Source organism: Dipteris shenzhenensis, chromosome 11 (assembly GCF_047967505.1).
Source record: "Dipteris shenzhenensis isolate YYH24624 ecotype China chromosome 11, Dip_SZ_1.0, whole genome shotgun sequence".
NCBI lineage: Eukaryota > Viridiplantae > Streptophyta > Polypodiopsida > Gleicheniales > Dipteridaceae > Dipteris > Dipteris shenzhenensis.
In genome coordinates, this window is record NC_141606.1 from 45,744,081 (window position 1) to 45,758,449 (window position 14,369).

Consider the following 14,369-nt stretch of genomic DNA (forward strand, 5'->3'; position numbering starts at 1 on the left):
GACAACAAATTCAAAAAGATACAATAGATCTACATAGAGCTCCCCTAATAAATTGAATTGCATTTGTTGAGTAAATTGGGTTACATGAAACTTGAAATTTTATTTATTTGAGACCAAGGTGTAGCGGGTCTCTAACTCGTAGTAGAGTGGTGATGCAACTGTAAGACGAGACTACTATAGCATGAGTGAAGGCTGGACTAACTTTGAATGTTAGAGGTATGCCATTCCTCGACCATCTTTTGTGGTGTCAAAATCGTTCATTGCTTTGGCTACGAAGGAGAGATTAACCGTAAATTCCTTTTCATTGATCAGCGCTTTTGGAAGTTGAGAAACTTGATGGAGATGGCGAACACCAGCACAAATCCGAGTGTCCAGACCAAATGCATTGCTGCCACCACTGCAAGGAAACTGTGGTCGAAGCCAAGGCTCTCGTGAACGTATTCCTTCACAGTTTTAGGAGCTGTGGTGGTATCAGGGATGCTCACGATGCTTGTCACGTCGCCCAGCCGATCAGCCCGTAGAGCGACCATGAAATGGGATCAGCCCAATAGTACCATCTCCACCATATCGGTATCCTCTGCAATTACCCAAAAAATTGGCATTAGCAGGCAGCTCGCCCACAAATCAGGGAAAGAGTACATGAAAGCAACTATAATCCCACAAATCATGGATTCATGGCGTGATTTGAATCGGACCACATCTAGGCAGTCAACAAAAAAAAAAAGCGGCTATAATCTTCAATTCAAAATCTTGATTTTGAGTCATGGCCTGATTAGTACATAGATGCATAGACAATCAAGCAGGAGTGCGAATCCGATGCTGCATAAAAGAGCATCATAGCATTATTGATCAACAAATTCCACTCCATCAACCCTACAAATGCATGTAGATGAAGCCCCCGAACAGGTTCCAAAAACTGAGGGATCATGAAGCCCCCGAACAGGTTCCAAAAACTGAAGATGGCTGGCTGCAAAGTTAACGTTGGGCGTCAGCGCCACGATCATCATGCCATAGTAGGTGAAGGAGAGGAATGTGAAGATCAAGAAGAATAAAAAGTAGAAGAATTTGGCAGCGGTCCATTCGAAGTTGAACGTAGAATATACAATCAGTGCATAGATCACCGTTTGCAAGAAGACGTAAGGTATTTCGATGACGGCCTGCAACACAAGGCAATATAGATCAAATCATGGCAGCTATGGAGATTCTATCACTCGGCAATCTTTGTCATTTGATAATAGTGTGGTGTTCAATTTCAGTTCCATTTAACTCTTTCACAATCATTCGACTCACCTGCGCAAAACCATAGAAAACCGTTCGCTCAACTTCCACAACCGATCCGACTCCATTTTGAAGCTGATGAACATTGTTGCAATAAACATCGCCCCCTCGATATTGCCCAAATCCTCAACATTTCCCCTGCAAAAATAGTCGAGTTTGAGCCACTTCTATCATACGTATCGCCATGGATCACGAATGTCAAGACCCAAAAGAGAAGCCTCACCTTTTGGAGCCCAGATTCCAGAAGATGGTTCCAAACAGCAACGGAACAACCGTAGTGAGGAGTAACCGGTAGAGGGCACGGAGCTCAGTGTATCACCTGCTATGGACCCGCTTGTTTTCCTTCTAGCCAACACATCCATCAAAGTGGTCTTTCCAGCACCACTCACACCCACCAAAGCCGTAAGAACTCGTGGTGTGAAAGCTCCGCTCACCCCCTGTAGCAGCTGAAGTCCTATCCTTAGAAATTCCTTGCTTCATCTCCTGCAAGAATTGAGACAATTACTAATTCTTCACAATAGCCTTAGCCTGAGGAACCTCGAGCATGATGGATACTTTACTCCGGGCATGTCAACATAGTAGTTGATGTTGCTAAACGCAATTGCCAATGGTTGGAGATCCTTGATCCCCTCACCTGGGGTAAGTCATTGCTTGGCGAATCTACATGCTGTTGATTCATACAATCGCTTCGACCAAGGTTTGCCTCACCTCCTGTAAGTTGATGATTCATCTCCTGTAAGTCGATGCCTGTACAACCCACATGCCTGCTGGTTAAGGATTTGGACCCGACTATTAAAACATAGACAAGGTGCGAGAAGGTTAGTGATGATAAAGAAGTTGTGCCTTGATGAAAGTCCGTGGATTTCCTATTGGAAAACTGCCTCTTTGACGTTGTATGATTTAAGTTGGATAATTCGCCAGTCCTATTCAAATGCTTGTCTTCAAGGGCCTCCTCTGGCAAGATTGCCTGAGGCTTACCGAGCGCTGCAGCAAAAAGAGGATCAGTTTAATGCCTGCAGGCAACACAAAAACTCTGCTGATAGTCTTGCAATCTACAAAGCTGCCTCAAAATGGTTGGAGCACCTGAATTATGACATAGGAGAACGTTATTATTTAAAGAGATTGAAATACTTACGATTCAGGTAGGCCAACGCCAATGTGAACAATACATTATATAATATGATGAATCCTATCAATGCCCCTATGGAAATCCAGTACCAATCTGTGGATATGAAAATTCCTCGTGACTTTAGTACGGCTGTTCCAAGGGTTTGTGCATCAAGGCTCCCATTATAAGGCTGAAATTTTATATTCCTCGGCTTAGTTACGAAATGATGCAGTGTAAACCTCAATGGAGACACAAAAAACAAGCACTGAACGATAACCAAAACTTAAGATCAGGGAGATTCTAGATAAGATTTGCAAACCTTCTTCCAGCGATCCGCCGTGAACTCATTGATAGCCAAGCCATATTGCCCATACATCATGGGAGAGATCCAGTATCCCCAAATCCACCATTTAGGAACTTTATCTGCCAGTATTCAACCATGCTTTCAAACAACTGGAAATGCTAGAGGAATGGTAGCATAGTAAGCATTGAGTAGAAGGTCCTCAGAGGAAGATCTTATACCCCTAGAGATGACGAATCCTCCCAAGACAAAGAGCATAATCAAGCAAAAGGATCCAAAGGTGCTTGCTATGATCATACTTCGCCCAACCGCACCAATGACACGGAATAAGGCAGAAGATGTTTGAGAGATGAAGAACATGATCATTAGCTGGCGGAAGAATCTGTAAATGGAAGTCTTCTATTGTCAACGTATCTTATAGGAACTTACTAAAGAGAAAGGAGGAATAGTGAATCGTGTTTACAAACCTGCCGGTTTCTGGTGTGAACCCAATGACATAGTATGTGAGGCATACCCAAATCATTGTTTCTAGGATAGATAAGGGTATTTTCATGATGAAATTGGAAATCGAGAAAGCCCAAGCTGGATAGAAAAGTTGATCTCTTTGTTGGTAGAACACAGGAAGACGTGTTACAACCATAGCCATTTCAGCAAATCCATTGAACATGACATTGAGAAGTCCAAAAAAGAGAGCTCCCAAATATAAATCACCGTCTGCAACAGTATCAGGATGAAGCTTTGTCCGAAAGAAAACTGTCATGGTCACAAGGGCTACAAAAGAGATCTGTGAATCAAAAGTTATATTTTAGATTCTTGATGAAAATACAGAACATGTGGTGTCCAAGAAAATCAACAGCATCATGGCTCTCCTCAAGGAATCTACAACCTGACAAGTTTTGAAGACATAGAGAAAGGAGTTGCGCCTCATGAGCAGCAATTCCCTCCACATGCACGCCTTGAATATGTCTTGCTTTCCAAGGGCATATTTTTGTGTTGAAAGAGCTGCTGGATGACTCCTTGATCTGTCGAAAGGAACAGACAGTTCCTCCTGAATGCGCTCACCAACATGAAAAGAGTTAAAGCATTCTGCAAATTCTTTCACCGGGATATACCTGCCCAATATTGCTCTTGGTCTTTTCTTGAAGTAACCTGTATTGTAAAAAGATAGAACATTACTAGAGACTTCAAAGTTCAAACAGAAATTCTGATCATGCTTCTAAGCTCTCAAGAAATTGCCATAAACATTCGGCAAACATACGTGATACAATCGTACCTCTTGCAAAAAATCTGCGACACCTTTCCTCTCTGGACATTTGAATCCCATTGTGGCAAAAAAATCGAGAATCAGTTCCCGGGGACCTTGATAAACAATCTGGCCTTCAGAACGTCATCAAACTGCTCAAATGTCTCTGGTGCTGGCTGTAGAAGCGATACAACCATAGTTACATCCATAACATGGACAGACTGCCGCAAACTAGTCACAATTTGGAAAGTGGTAGAGCTGTCCAGACCAGTGGAAATTTCATCCATGACGAGAGCCTTAGCAGGTCCAACAAGCATTTCACCTGGAGCAAAAGTGTTTATAGGACTAGCCATCCTTTGAAAAAACGTATTTGAGCGGAAGTTGTCCATTTTCCATCGAGGATCACTCACCCGTTGTCACACGCTTCCTCTGCCCTCCAGAAATCCCTCTTACCATTTGATCACCAATCAAGGTATCAGCACAGATATCAAGGCCGAGAATCTGTGCAGAAAATTATCCATGCTTCCTGATCAGGTTATTGGTGCAGCCTGAAGAATTATCTGATAGACTTTACCAAGACAGTAGATCACAACTCATACAGTTGAGGAAGCTTTACCCTCAGCACATAATCTGTGAGTATATTGGTTTCTTGCCCTTCCATCGCCCTTGCCTAGAATGGCAAGTCCCCGATACTTTTACTGAAAACCCTCGTGGAAAGAAGCCAAGGAAGCTTTTGCAAACACAATTTAACGGCCTTGTTACCATCATGAACACATCGATGTCAGGGTCTGGCTTTAACCCAACTGCCGTTTCTCTTCTTGAAAGCTCCGTAAGCATGTCTGTCAGATCGAGAAGTCGGACATTTTGAGGTGAGAAGAGTACTGTTTTTCGGACTAATTTCTATCTTATTTTGTTTCAATAAAGAAAACAGTGAGCAGAACAGGATCCACGACGTTGAAGCACAGTAGATGGTAAGTCCGTGATGCAAATCCCAATGAGGGAGAGAGAGAATGCTGACCATATCTAGTCCCAACACCCTGGCAACGGCCGCAAAAGTCAAGCGTTTCACGAACCGACGTTTGACCAATTTGTTTATCATGCTAACTAATGTACGCACATGTCCGCTGAGGGATAATTTCAGTCAATTCATATCCGTTGTATGTCACTTTGCCAGATACCTGGGATCTCGTCACATGTGCAATCTTTATTATTAGTTCGTTCTACAAAGTATAGATCCGTGTAAGATGAATGAAATGTTGAAATCTGCTACTGTCTACTTTCAATGTTTCGTGTGCACTCCTAAGATGTCTTGGGCGGCGTCACACTCACTCGCAGATCAGGATCTAGCTTTCCCGCAAGAGCCAGCAGCAAAGTTGTCTTTCCTGAACTAAGCAGTAAGGTCATTCTGCAAAGGAAAACAAGAGAGCAGCTTTTCATGCATCTTGTTAAGATCGGACTGTAGCGTCCAGCTCTAAAAGTGTGGTTGCTGTGGATAATAGCGTTAAACAGGTTTTTCCAATTCACCTTGACGGTTTGATGATGCCTTTGAGATGATTAAGTATGGTGAGTTTTCTCTTCTTCGTTGGTAAGAAGTAGCTAAGAAGGCCCTGTTGTTAAAAGATTAGCACAACGTGATTAGCTGGGGAAGCAATCAACGTGCAGGAACCTAGATAACAACGAGTTTAACTGCGGACGAGCTTACTTGATCTATTCGTTTAAATGATTGCTTTGACTAAAATCGGCTGACATTCGTATTAATGAATGCGGCTACTGGATTGAGAGGCCTTACCTCCACCAGGTTTGCCATAAAATTGTAGAGCGTTGGAATTGCTCTGATTCCCACATACAGGTCTGCCTCAACGTGAAGGTTCTCAAATCGCACTTCGATTTTCGGCAGAGCGATTCCCACCCTGAAACACAGGCCAAAGGAATCGGCAATATTACAACGGGAGCCCAACAACAGAAATGCTACAGCAAATCAATTACCCAGGACACAAATTCTATCTCGATTCATTTCCTTCGATCAGAGCAAGCTAGGAAACAGGTTGGCTACAATCTAATTGTCCAAGAGTTAGAGCTCACGTACTTGTCAATTCTATCTCTGAGCTTGAGAAGCAGCCGTTCGTTGTCCGCCTCTGTGACGCGAAGAATTCTTTCGATCAACTGTTGTCTCTCGGCGAAGCCAAGGTTGGCGAAGTCGACCTCTTCGTGAATAATGAGGCAATTGTCAGCAACGTTCGTGAGGATGCCTTTATGCAAGCGGTCGAAGGTGGGGAGTTTCTCCAAGGAAGCCCATTTGAGAGCTTGGTCGTCGTGCAAGTCATGGCGAGAGGTGACGGGAGAGCGCAAGAAGGAGCGAGTGTGACCACCCCAGGGAGACGTCGACGAGGGCCGGCAACGACGCTATGAATGAAAATGGAAGTCCAACGAGGAAGACAATGGAAATTGGACGTTGATATTAAGTCGAAGATCAAGTGCGCGTGGGAATATTGCTTTGTTTCTTTGCATTACTTCAAAATGTCAACTCCACACTTGCTTGCTTTGTTTATTTTCATTACTTCACAATGTCAACTCCACAAGAGGATGCTTGCTTTCCATTGGTGTTAAGTCTTGAAGCTTACAACTCTATTTTTAAAATTTTCAAGTCTTCTATGGAGGAAAAGTATAAGACATCTACAATGCCATTGCCAACACCGTGGTCTGTAAGGCTTGCACGTCAAGAAACAAACCAATGTGCTAGAGAAAAGCTTGGAGGATACCATTGTGTAAGTGGCACAATGACTTGGAAGAGTAAAAAGAAATATGGCATCCAAACGTTTGAGATGAATGCTTTCAATAATGTTTACGTGGATGTAGAGAATTTGCAGAGAGCCATGGTCAAATTCTATGGGATGAGAGAAGAAGGTAAGAGAAATTCCCTCTTCACATTCGTAACAGTAATGGACAAAGACCTTGCCCTCGCCAAGCACATCCACTCCGATCCCTCCCTTAGGTCCTAGATGTTGTTTAGGTTCATTTGATGTAACTTGAATCATTTTGTAAATCTCTGCCCTTTGAGGCCAATGACTAAAATATATTTTTATGTTCTATTACTGTTCCCATGTTATTATACATGTTACGTGATGCTTTCCATAAGTTTATGCTAGTTTAGTGTGAATTTACGTGGTCAAATGATGTTTTTTCACCGTGCGATAGAAGGCAAATGTGTTCGACATCGCGCAGGGAACCCAGAAAAGCCAAACCTACTATGGCGTGTATGAGGCATGTTTGACCAAGGCCAAAACCCACTATGGCACGTATGGGGCATGTTTGACTTGGTCAAACATGTCCCATAGGCACCATAGGTTTTGGCTTTTTGAAGCTCCCCGCATGATGCTGAACACATTTGCCTTCTACCACACGGTGAGATTCTTACTGGATTGCTCGAAATTGACCATTATAGTGCAAATATTTATCTGATAGCATGCTTTTGAACAGAATAGTAAATGAAAATATAAATCCCAATAACAATTGAAGTCACAAAATACAATGACATTATAAGATAAATTTTGTAAAAGGACACAAAATGGGGCACTGTATAAAAAGTATATCTGTATTCATATAAAATAAAATTTCTATACAATAAGGCTTCAGAGCCTTTCTCTCTTCTCTAAAACACTGAGAACATTGGGCTTTGAATTCCCAAATACATTCCTAGCTCCAAACCTAGTTGATAGAGAGTCAATGCTATTGTCATTGTTGGCCAGGGACATGGCTATTGCCGTCAATGCCATACCTTGAAAATTGGTTCCAAAGCATTGAGGGCAGCCATGTGGTTCACCAAAATGACCTTGTCAGCATTGCGATTGATGTCAGCATGACCAATCACTCATGACAAGGCCTTGCACTTCAGGAGGTCATCAGTGCCATGTAGAGAAAACTTTTTGTGGATAATCACAAAGCGCACTTTTGCTTGGCCAAGGTAATGTGCCAGTGAGTGATCTCGGCCGAAGCTACTGCGAACGGGGCATTGCCGAGATGAGATTAGGTCGACCTCAAATGCCTCCTGCAATAGTCCAACATTACATTAGAATTTCGTTAAAGCAAAAGTATACCAAGAGAGAAGAAATTCAAAGCTCATTGTTTCTTACGACTATGGAGTCGTCATGCTCAATTCCTTCCTCTTTGTCAATGAGGATGGATCCAGAGGCCTCCTACTATCTAGAGTGAGATGTGGAGGCTTCTTCTAGAACATCAGGTAGGTCGAAGTAGATTGATGTCTCTGCATCTTTGATTCGAGCCAGTATTAAGGCAAGAACCTCTTCTATTGAATCATTTGCTCCCAAAAACCCTAGGTTCTTGCTTAGTCGTGTCCATCTCGTATCCACATAGGACACTGAGAGCTTCATCCTCCTAGAGACCAAACATAACCTCTATGTCATGGAGAAAGAGGTATTGTTCTCCATCGACAAGAAGGGGAGCAAGAAACCATATCATTGTTGTGGGGTCAACAGAGGTAGTGCCCGAGGTGGGTGGAATTTGAGAAGTAGAATGGGGTTTAGGAGGTCGCTAGAGCACTTCCAGGGCCAATGCAGCTTCCCGCTCCTTAGCTGCTTCATCTATGAGCTCTTCATTGTAGATGTTGGGCTCATCTACAAAAATAAGAGGATCGAAAATGGCAGGGGCAGGATCAGGGCTTGAGGTCGAGGCCTCCTCTTCCCTTTGTCCCTCATGGAGAAGGAAAATAAAGGTCATTTCCCAAGATAGGATCCTATTTCCTGTGTTTTCGATGACTCCACATGCTAAGAGGTCATCAGTATCTACCTCCCTAAACCCTAGGGGTGTGAGTTGGGCTCGAAAGCAATCTAAATGCTTCACGAACCTGGGTTCTTGATTGAACAAGTACTTCAAATAATCAATTGGGACCCATCTTTTTGTGGACTCATCAAGTTGATATGCAAAACTCGCGATGTGGTCTTGCATTGATGAGGTCTTCAAAATTGTCTCGGGCTCCCAAGTAGGCACCTAGAACATCTATGCCCTTATCAAAGACTGGAAATAACTCCTCCTCTCTATCAATTAATGGAGTATAGGAGATGAAATCGTGGAAGGCAAACCTAGCAAAATCCATGGTAGTTTGGTAGAGCTAGGAGAACTATGACTATGATAGTGAAACTTTAAAACTAAAGTAACTTTATAACCTATATATACCCAAATGTTCTAAATATAAAAAATAAAAAGAATTTTTCATTTTCTCTCTCGGAGAGAGAGAGAGAGAGAGAGAGAGAGAGAGAGAGAGAGAGAGAGAGAGAGAGAGAGAGAGACAACAACACAATGCATCCATAGATGCATTTTAAGACGTGTTTATTGAATTTTTAAAAAAGTGATGGTCGCATCTATTAGCATGTCTAGAGATCCGCTTCTATAGGCACGTTGATATAAGAGAGACACGCCCATAGATGCGCTATTAGATGCTCTAATAGGCACTCTACAGAAGTTTAAAAAAATACAAAAAGACGTGCTAATAGATGCTTTGCAGAATTTAAAGAAAAAAATAGAATGATGTGTGGTTGCAGAAATCCCATTTACAGTGTGCAATGCAATTCTTACAGCCAACAGCGTTTTAATTTGCACGATTCCACGCATGTCTATAGCTGAAGTTTACAATTCCGAATAAAACTCCAAAATGTTTACATCACAAAGCATTCATTAATAAAACATTGCACAAGAAAATTGAATGCCAAAAAAATAAGAGTGTATATTAATTCATAGCCCAAAAAGTGCTTGTATAGACATATAGCATGAAGCCAAGCCACTTGTGGCTTCAAGTACAAAAAGTAAGAGGAATGTGTTAATTCATAGCCCAAAAAGTGCTTGTATATATATATAGCACGAAGTCAAGCCACCTGTGGATTCAAGTACAAAAAAGAATAACTAGCACTATTTCTATGACTAATCGGAGGCATCCTCGTCCTCGCTCCTGTCTTCATTGCCTTCTTCATCACCTTCTTCCTCCTCGGTATCCTTGCCTTCTTCCTCCTCAATATCCCCAGGAGCCTGTAAATGAGGGACAACATGTATCAATGTATGAAAAATCAAAACTTTATTTACAACATTGACATTTTTTAAGTACTTTTAAGTACATGTAAGGGCACTCCAATAGCCCAAATGAACTGCTCCTCAGTAATCAACCCATCATCATAGAAGTGCCTCGAATTATGTCGCCTGTGATGTCCATGATGGTAGGCTATCTCGGCAAGAGTAGGGTATCTGCCCATATGATATCAAGATGCAAGATGACACAATTTGCAGAGGGGTTAGTACAAAGGAATAACCTCTTAATTAACCACATAAACACAATATAATTTGAGAGCAACACTTACAAATTGGGCCTCCCATGCAATACCCGCTGCTCCAAAATGCACGCTTCCATATCGCTCCATCTGGATTCGTTGTGCCTCCATGTGTTGCAGACTGGGGTTCACTTTTGCTGACTTCATCGCTTTCTTCCACTCGCACTTATGAGCGGTGTCTAGCTGGAACCCTCTAAAATTTTAGTAATGATTCTCTAAAAGCCCTTTTTGGAGGCCACTGTTTTTGTAATGAGTCCTCACCATTAGATCTAGAAATATATCTATAAGTGACTCACATGCTCCCACAGTTCAAGTAGGGGTGACTACTAGGATGCATTTTCCTATTGTGGTTAAGTATTAGCCTTTGACATGGTTATTAGTTAAACATAAACTATTTATTTTTATGAAGAGTACTGGTGGTTAAGTATATGCCTTCCATATGGTTATTAGTTAAATACAAACTATATATTTTATGTGAATAGTAATGGTAAAGTATTGACCTTTGACATATTTATTAGTTAAATGTGAACTAGGCTTTTTTTTAAATTGCTAACTGGATACGAAATGAATGATTAAATCAAACTACTACGTGAGTTACCCCTCTATATTTTATGGAGTGGGTGGTACTCTTTCTTGTCGTGATATATGAGGGTACATTAATCTAATGCTACAGTATTTTCATGCCAAAAAAAATGTGTGTGGGGATGTACATGTGTGTGTATGGACATGCGAATGCAAGCTCAAATTATGTTTGTGAATAAGGGTCAGTGCTTACATTAGGGGAGAATTGGGGTCTCCAAAGGGCCCCCAATTAGTGTTTCCTAATTTCAAGGGATTAGTGAGGTATTTGAGGTGTACCAATGGGAGTGCTCCTTTTTGTGAAGCGATGCCATGTTGAGATGGAGGGTGGGCAGACCTGCAAACAAACCCTATTGGCTACTCGTCTTACACTAGGGACCACTCAAACCATCCCCCCCCCTCAACCCATGCTTGACCCTTCTCCCATATGTACTTCCCCAAACAAACCTATAAGCATTCAAGAGGTGGTTGGACCTTTTGGGCAAATTTTCCCCCCCTCTTAGCTTGTTACAGGCATACCCTCTCCTCTTCTCTGGTCTAGCTCCATTCTCCCTCCATTTTTCAAACATCGTAACTCATTTGGCATCTTCTCTACCCCCTCCTGCTCTGGTCCACTGTCTTTCTCCCTCTCTAGCACCTCCTGTAGTAGCTGCTCATTCTCTCTCCATTCCTAGCTACAACACCTCCTACATCAGCAGCTGCTCATGCCCCTCTGCTCTTTCTCCCTCCATTCCTAGCTATAGTACCTCCTATAATGGCTGTTCATCCCCCTCTACTCTTTCTGCCTCCATTCCTAGCTACAGTACCTCCTGTAGTGGTGCTCGTCCCCCTCTAGTCTTTCTCCCTCCATTCCTAGCGACAACACCTCCTAGAGTAGCTACTCATCCCCCTCTACTCTTTCTCCCTCCATTCCTCGCTACAGCACCTCTTGGAGCTTGTCTCAACCTTCAGTTGCACCCTCTATACCTTCTCCCTCTCTCTCCCTCTATTGGAGCTGCTCTCTCCCTCCAAGCTCGTGCACTTTCTAGTCCACATTGCTATTGTGACCTCTGTACAAGCATGGTGAGGACACCATACATGTACTCTGTGTCCCATAGGAGCAAAAATGCACTGGGTGAATGGGTGCCTTGCACCTATAGCTTGAATGATTGGATAGTCATGAGAGGATCTACCAAGGATCCACATAAACTTCCCAAGAGCAAAAGAGGTGATCTTTTGCATGAATGGAAGGGTCACATCATGAACTTCAAGCTTGGGAAGAAAGGATGGCTTGCAAAGGTGCAACACATCTACATGGGGAAGGAGATGCGCCTTCCTCCATCAAGCAATCAATCGACAATGCCATCACATTGTAAGTCTGCATTTTGTGTAAGACTTTGAAGTGTAATGAGCCAGTTTGAAATTGTATTTTAAAATAGAACCAGTTTAATGAGTCAGTTTGAAATAAAGGTGCAACACATCTACATGGGGAAGGAGATGCGCCTTCCTCCATCAAGCAATCAATCGACAATGCCATCACATTGTAAGTCTGCATTTTGTGTAAGATTTTGAAGTGTAATGAGCCAGTTTGAAATTGTATTTTAAAATAGAACCAGTGTAATGAGTCAGTTTGAAATTGTATTTTGAGATAGCACTTGTGCATAGCAGATATATTTCCTTCAGACTTTGAGGAGTGGGAACCAGTCGAGTGCTTTTTAGGTAAGTTTACTGCCATTCATGAGGATTTAGGAAGGCAAATGCATGATGGAGAGAAGTCCTCTGCTTTGAAATGGAGAAATATCTATTGGTATAATGCCAAGTACATTACTCCAAGGACGGCATCAGGCTATGCCATCTTCAATGCATTGCAACACCACAACTTGAAGACATGGATTGCAACATGGTGGACACAAGAACACTGCAATCATACAAGGAAAAGATTGCAAAGGATGTGGGCATGGCCATGAAGTTTACATTTGGCTCTAAATGGATAAGGTTGTCTTGGTTTATGCCTCTGCACATTTTTTCTTCTTGTTTTCAGAATATCCAGATGCACAGAGCAAAAACCATGTGGTCATGCAAGTGCCTACATGAGAATGCCCTTGAGGAATTGCTTGGGGTGAATTGGGAAAGCAGGTCAGGTGAACAAAAGGGTGATCTATTTCAATGCCATGTATGTAAGGACAATGTGGTTGTCAAGTACCACATCTCCCGCCAAATGTTATATTTTTCTTTCCAATATAGGCACTGGAAGAAAACAGGTGGCAATGGGCTCCCCCTTGACTCTAACGACGATGATAATACAGGGGTAAGTTTATGTATTGATTCTCATTTAGGAGATGTCAAGAATGTAGATGTCACGTCATAGTGGACTCTCAGGGACATGCGGGAACACCTATTGGTCATGGAGGATAGCATGTCTGAGTCCTTTCGCTTTACCTTAAATGGTAAAAAGGTAGGAAAGCATGCACCCTCCTGCAATATTGAAGATTGTAAACAATGTGGGGTGGAACAATTGTGGATTTTGACATTTTCCAATTAATAGTGGTGCAATTACTTTTGATCATTTGAATGGTTTTGTTTCATGTCAATGTCAAGTTTTTCCCAAATAATTCCCGAGTTCCAAATATCACTCTCCTAATATTCCCTACCTACGTCCAAATTTTCCCGAGTTCCAAATATCACTCTCCTAATATTCCCTACCTTTTGTAACAAACATATTGATAGATTTGGTAGATGAAATGAGGTTAAAAATTTAACAAAGAGGCAAGTTTAAAGTGAAATTAATTCATTACCTAAAAAGTTTGCCTTTCCTCTTGTGAAGTACCATCTAATTGTTAGAGTTAGCTCAAATGTCCACCTCTCATGTAACCCACCAATATTCTGTGTACCCAATGTTGTAAGGCCCCCATATGAGGAGAAGCCATGATGGGTATCGGATATTGGGAGGGATCCCCAGTTTAGACACTGGAAGGGGTCTTAGAGTAGACCAGATGGTTATGAGACGGCTTAGGAGCCAAGAGTAGATACCCGTCTGCACAAAGGGGGGGTTCGGGGGGGCGATAGCCCCCCCGATAGCAGGGGGTCCGGGGGGCGCAGGCCCCCGGTGGGGGTTTGGGGGCAAAGCCCCCAGCGGCAGGGTCCGGGGGCTTTGCCCCCAGACGGCATGTTTTCTGAAGGGTCGGTGGTCTTCCAAGCCGACTGTCTATTAGGCCGACTGCCTATTACAGGGCCGACCGTCAACCACTTACACTATATAAGTGGCCACCCCCTATCATCAGATCACCAGTTCTTCACGCTCATAGTCCTCCGTCCAGCATCTGTCTAGATCACCATCGAAGCTCTGTCTGTAGAGCGCACGGGTGGACAGCCAACCATCAGTTGTATCAGCAGTTTGGTATATCAGAATTTTTGTATTCTCTCCAGCTTTCCATCGTGTACTTGCGTTTTGTTGTTATCTTCCGCTGCGTACTATTTTCTTACACTAATGTGATAGAGAAGAAAAAAATCATAACATATTCTTGTGTCGCTCGTCCTCTTTTTTTTTCC

General features: G+C 42.6%; 1 pseudogene; it reads right to left on the reverse strand.

Annotated features, from left to right (window-relative positions):
* Positions 1 to 308: 308 nt before the first annotated feature.
* Positions 309 to 10,409, reverse strand: LOC147897079 (pleiotropic drug resistance protein TUR2-like; annotated as a pseudogene).
* Between the last annotated feature and the right edge of the window lie 3,960 nt (positions 10,410 to 14,369).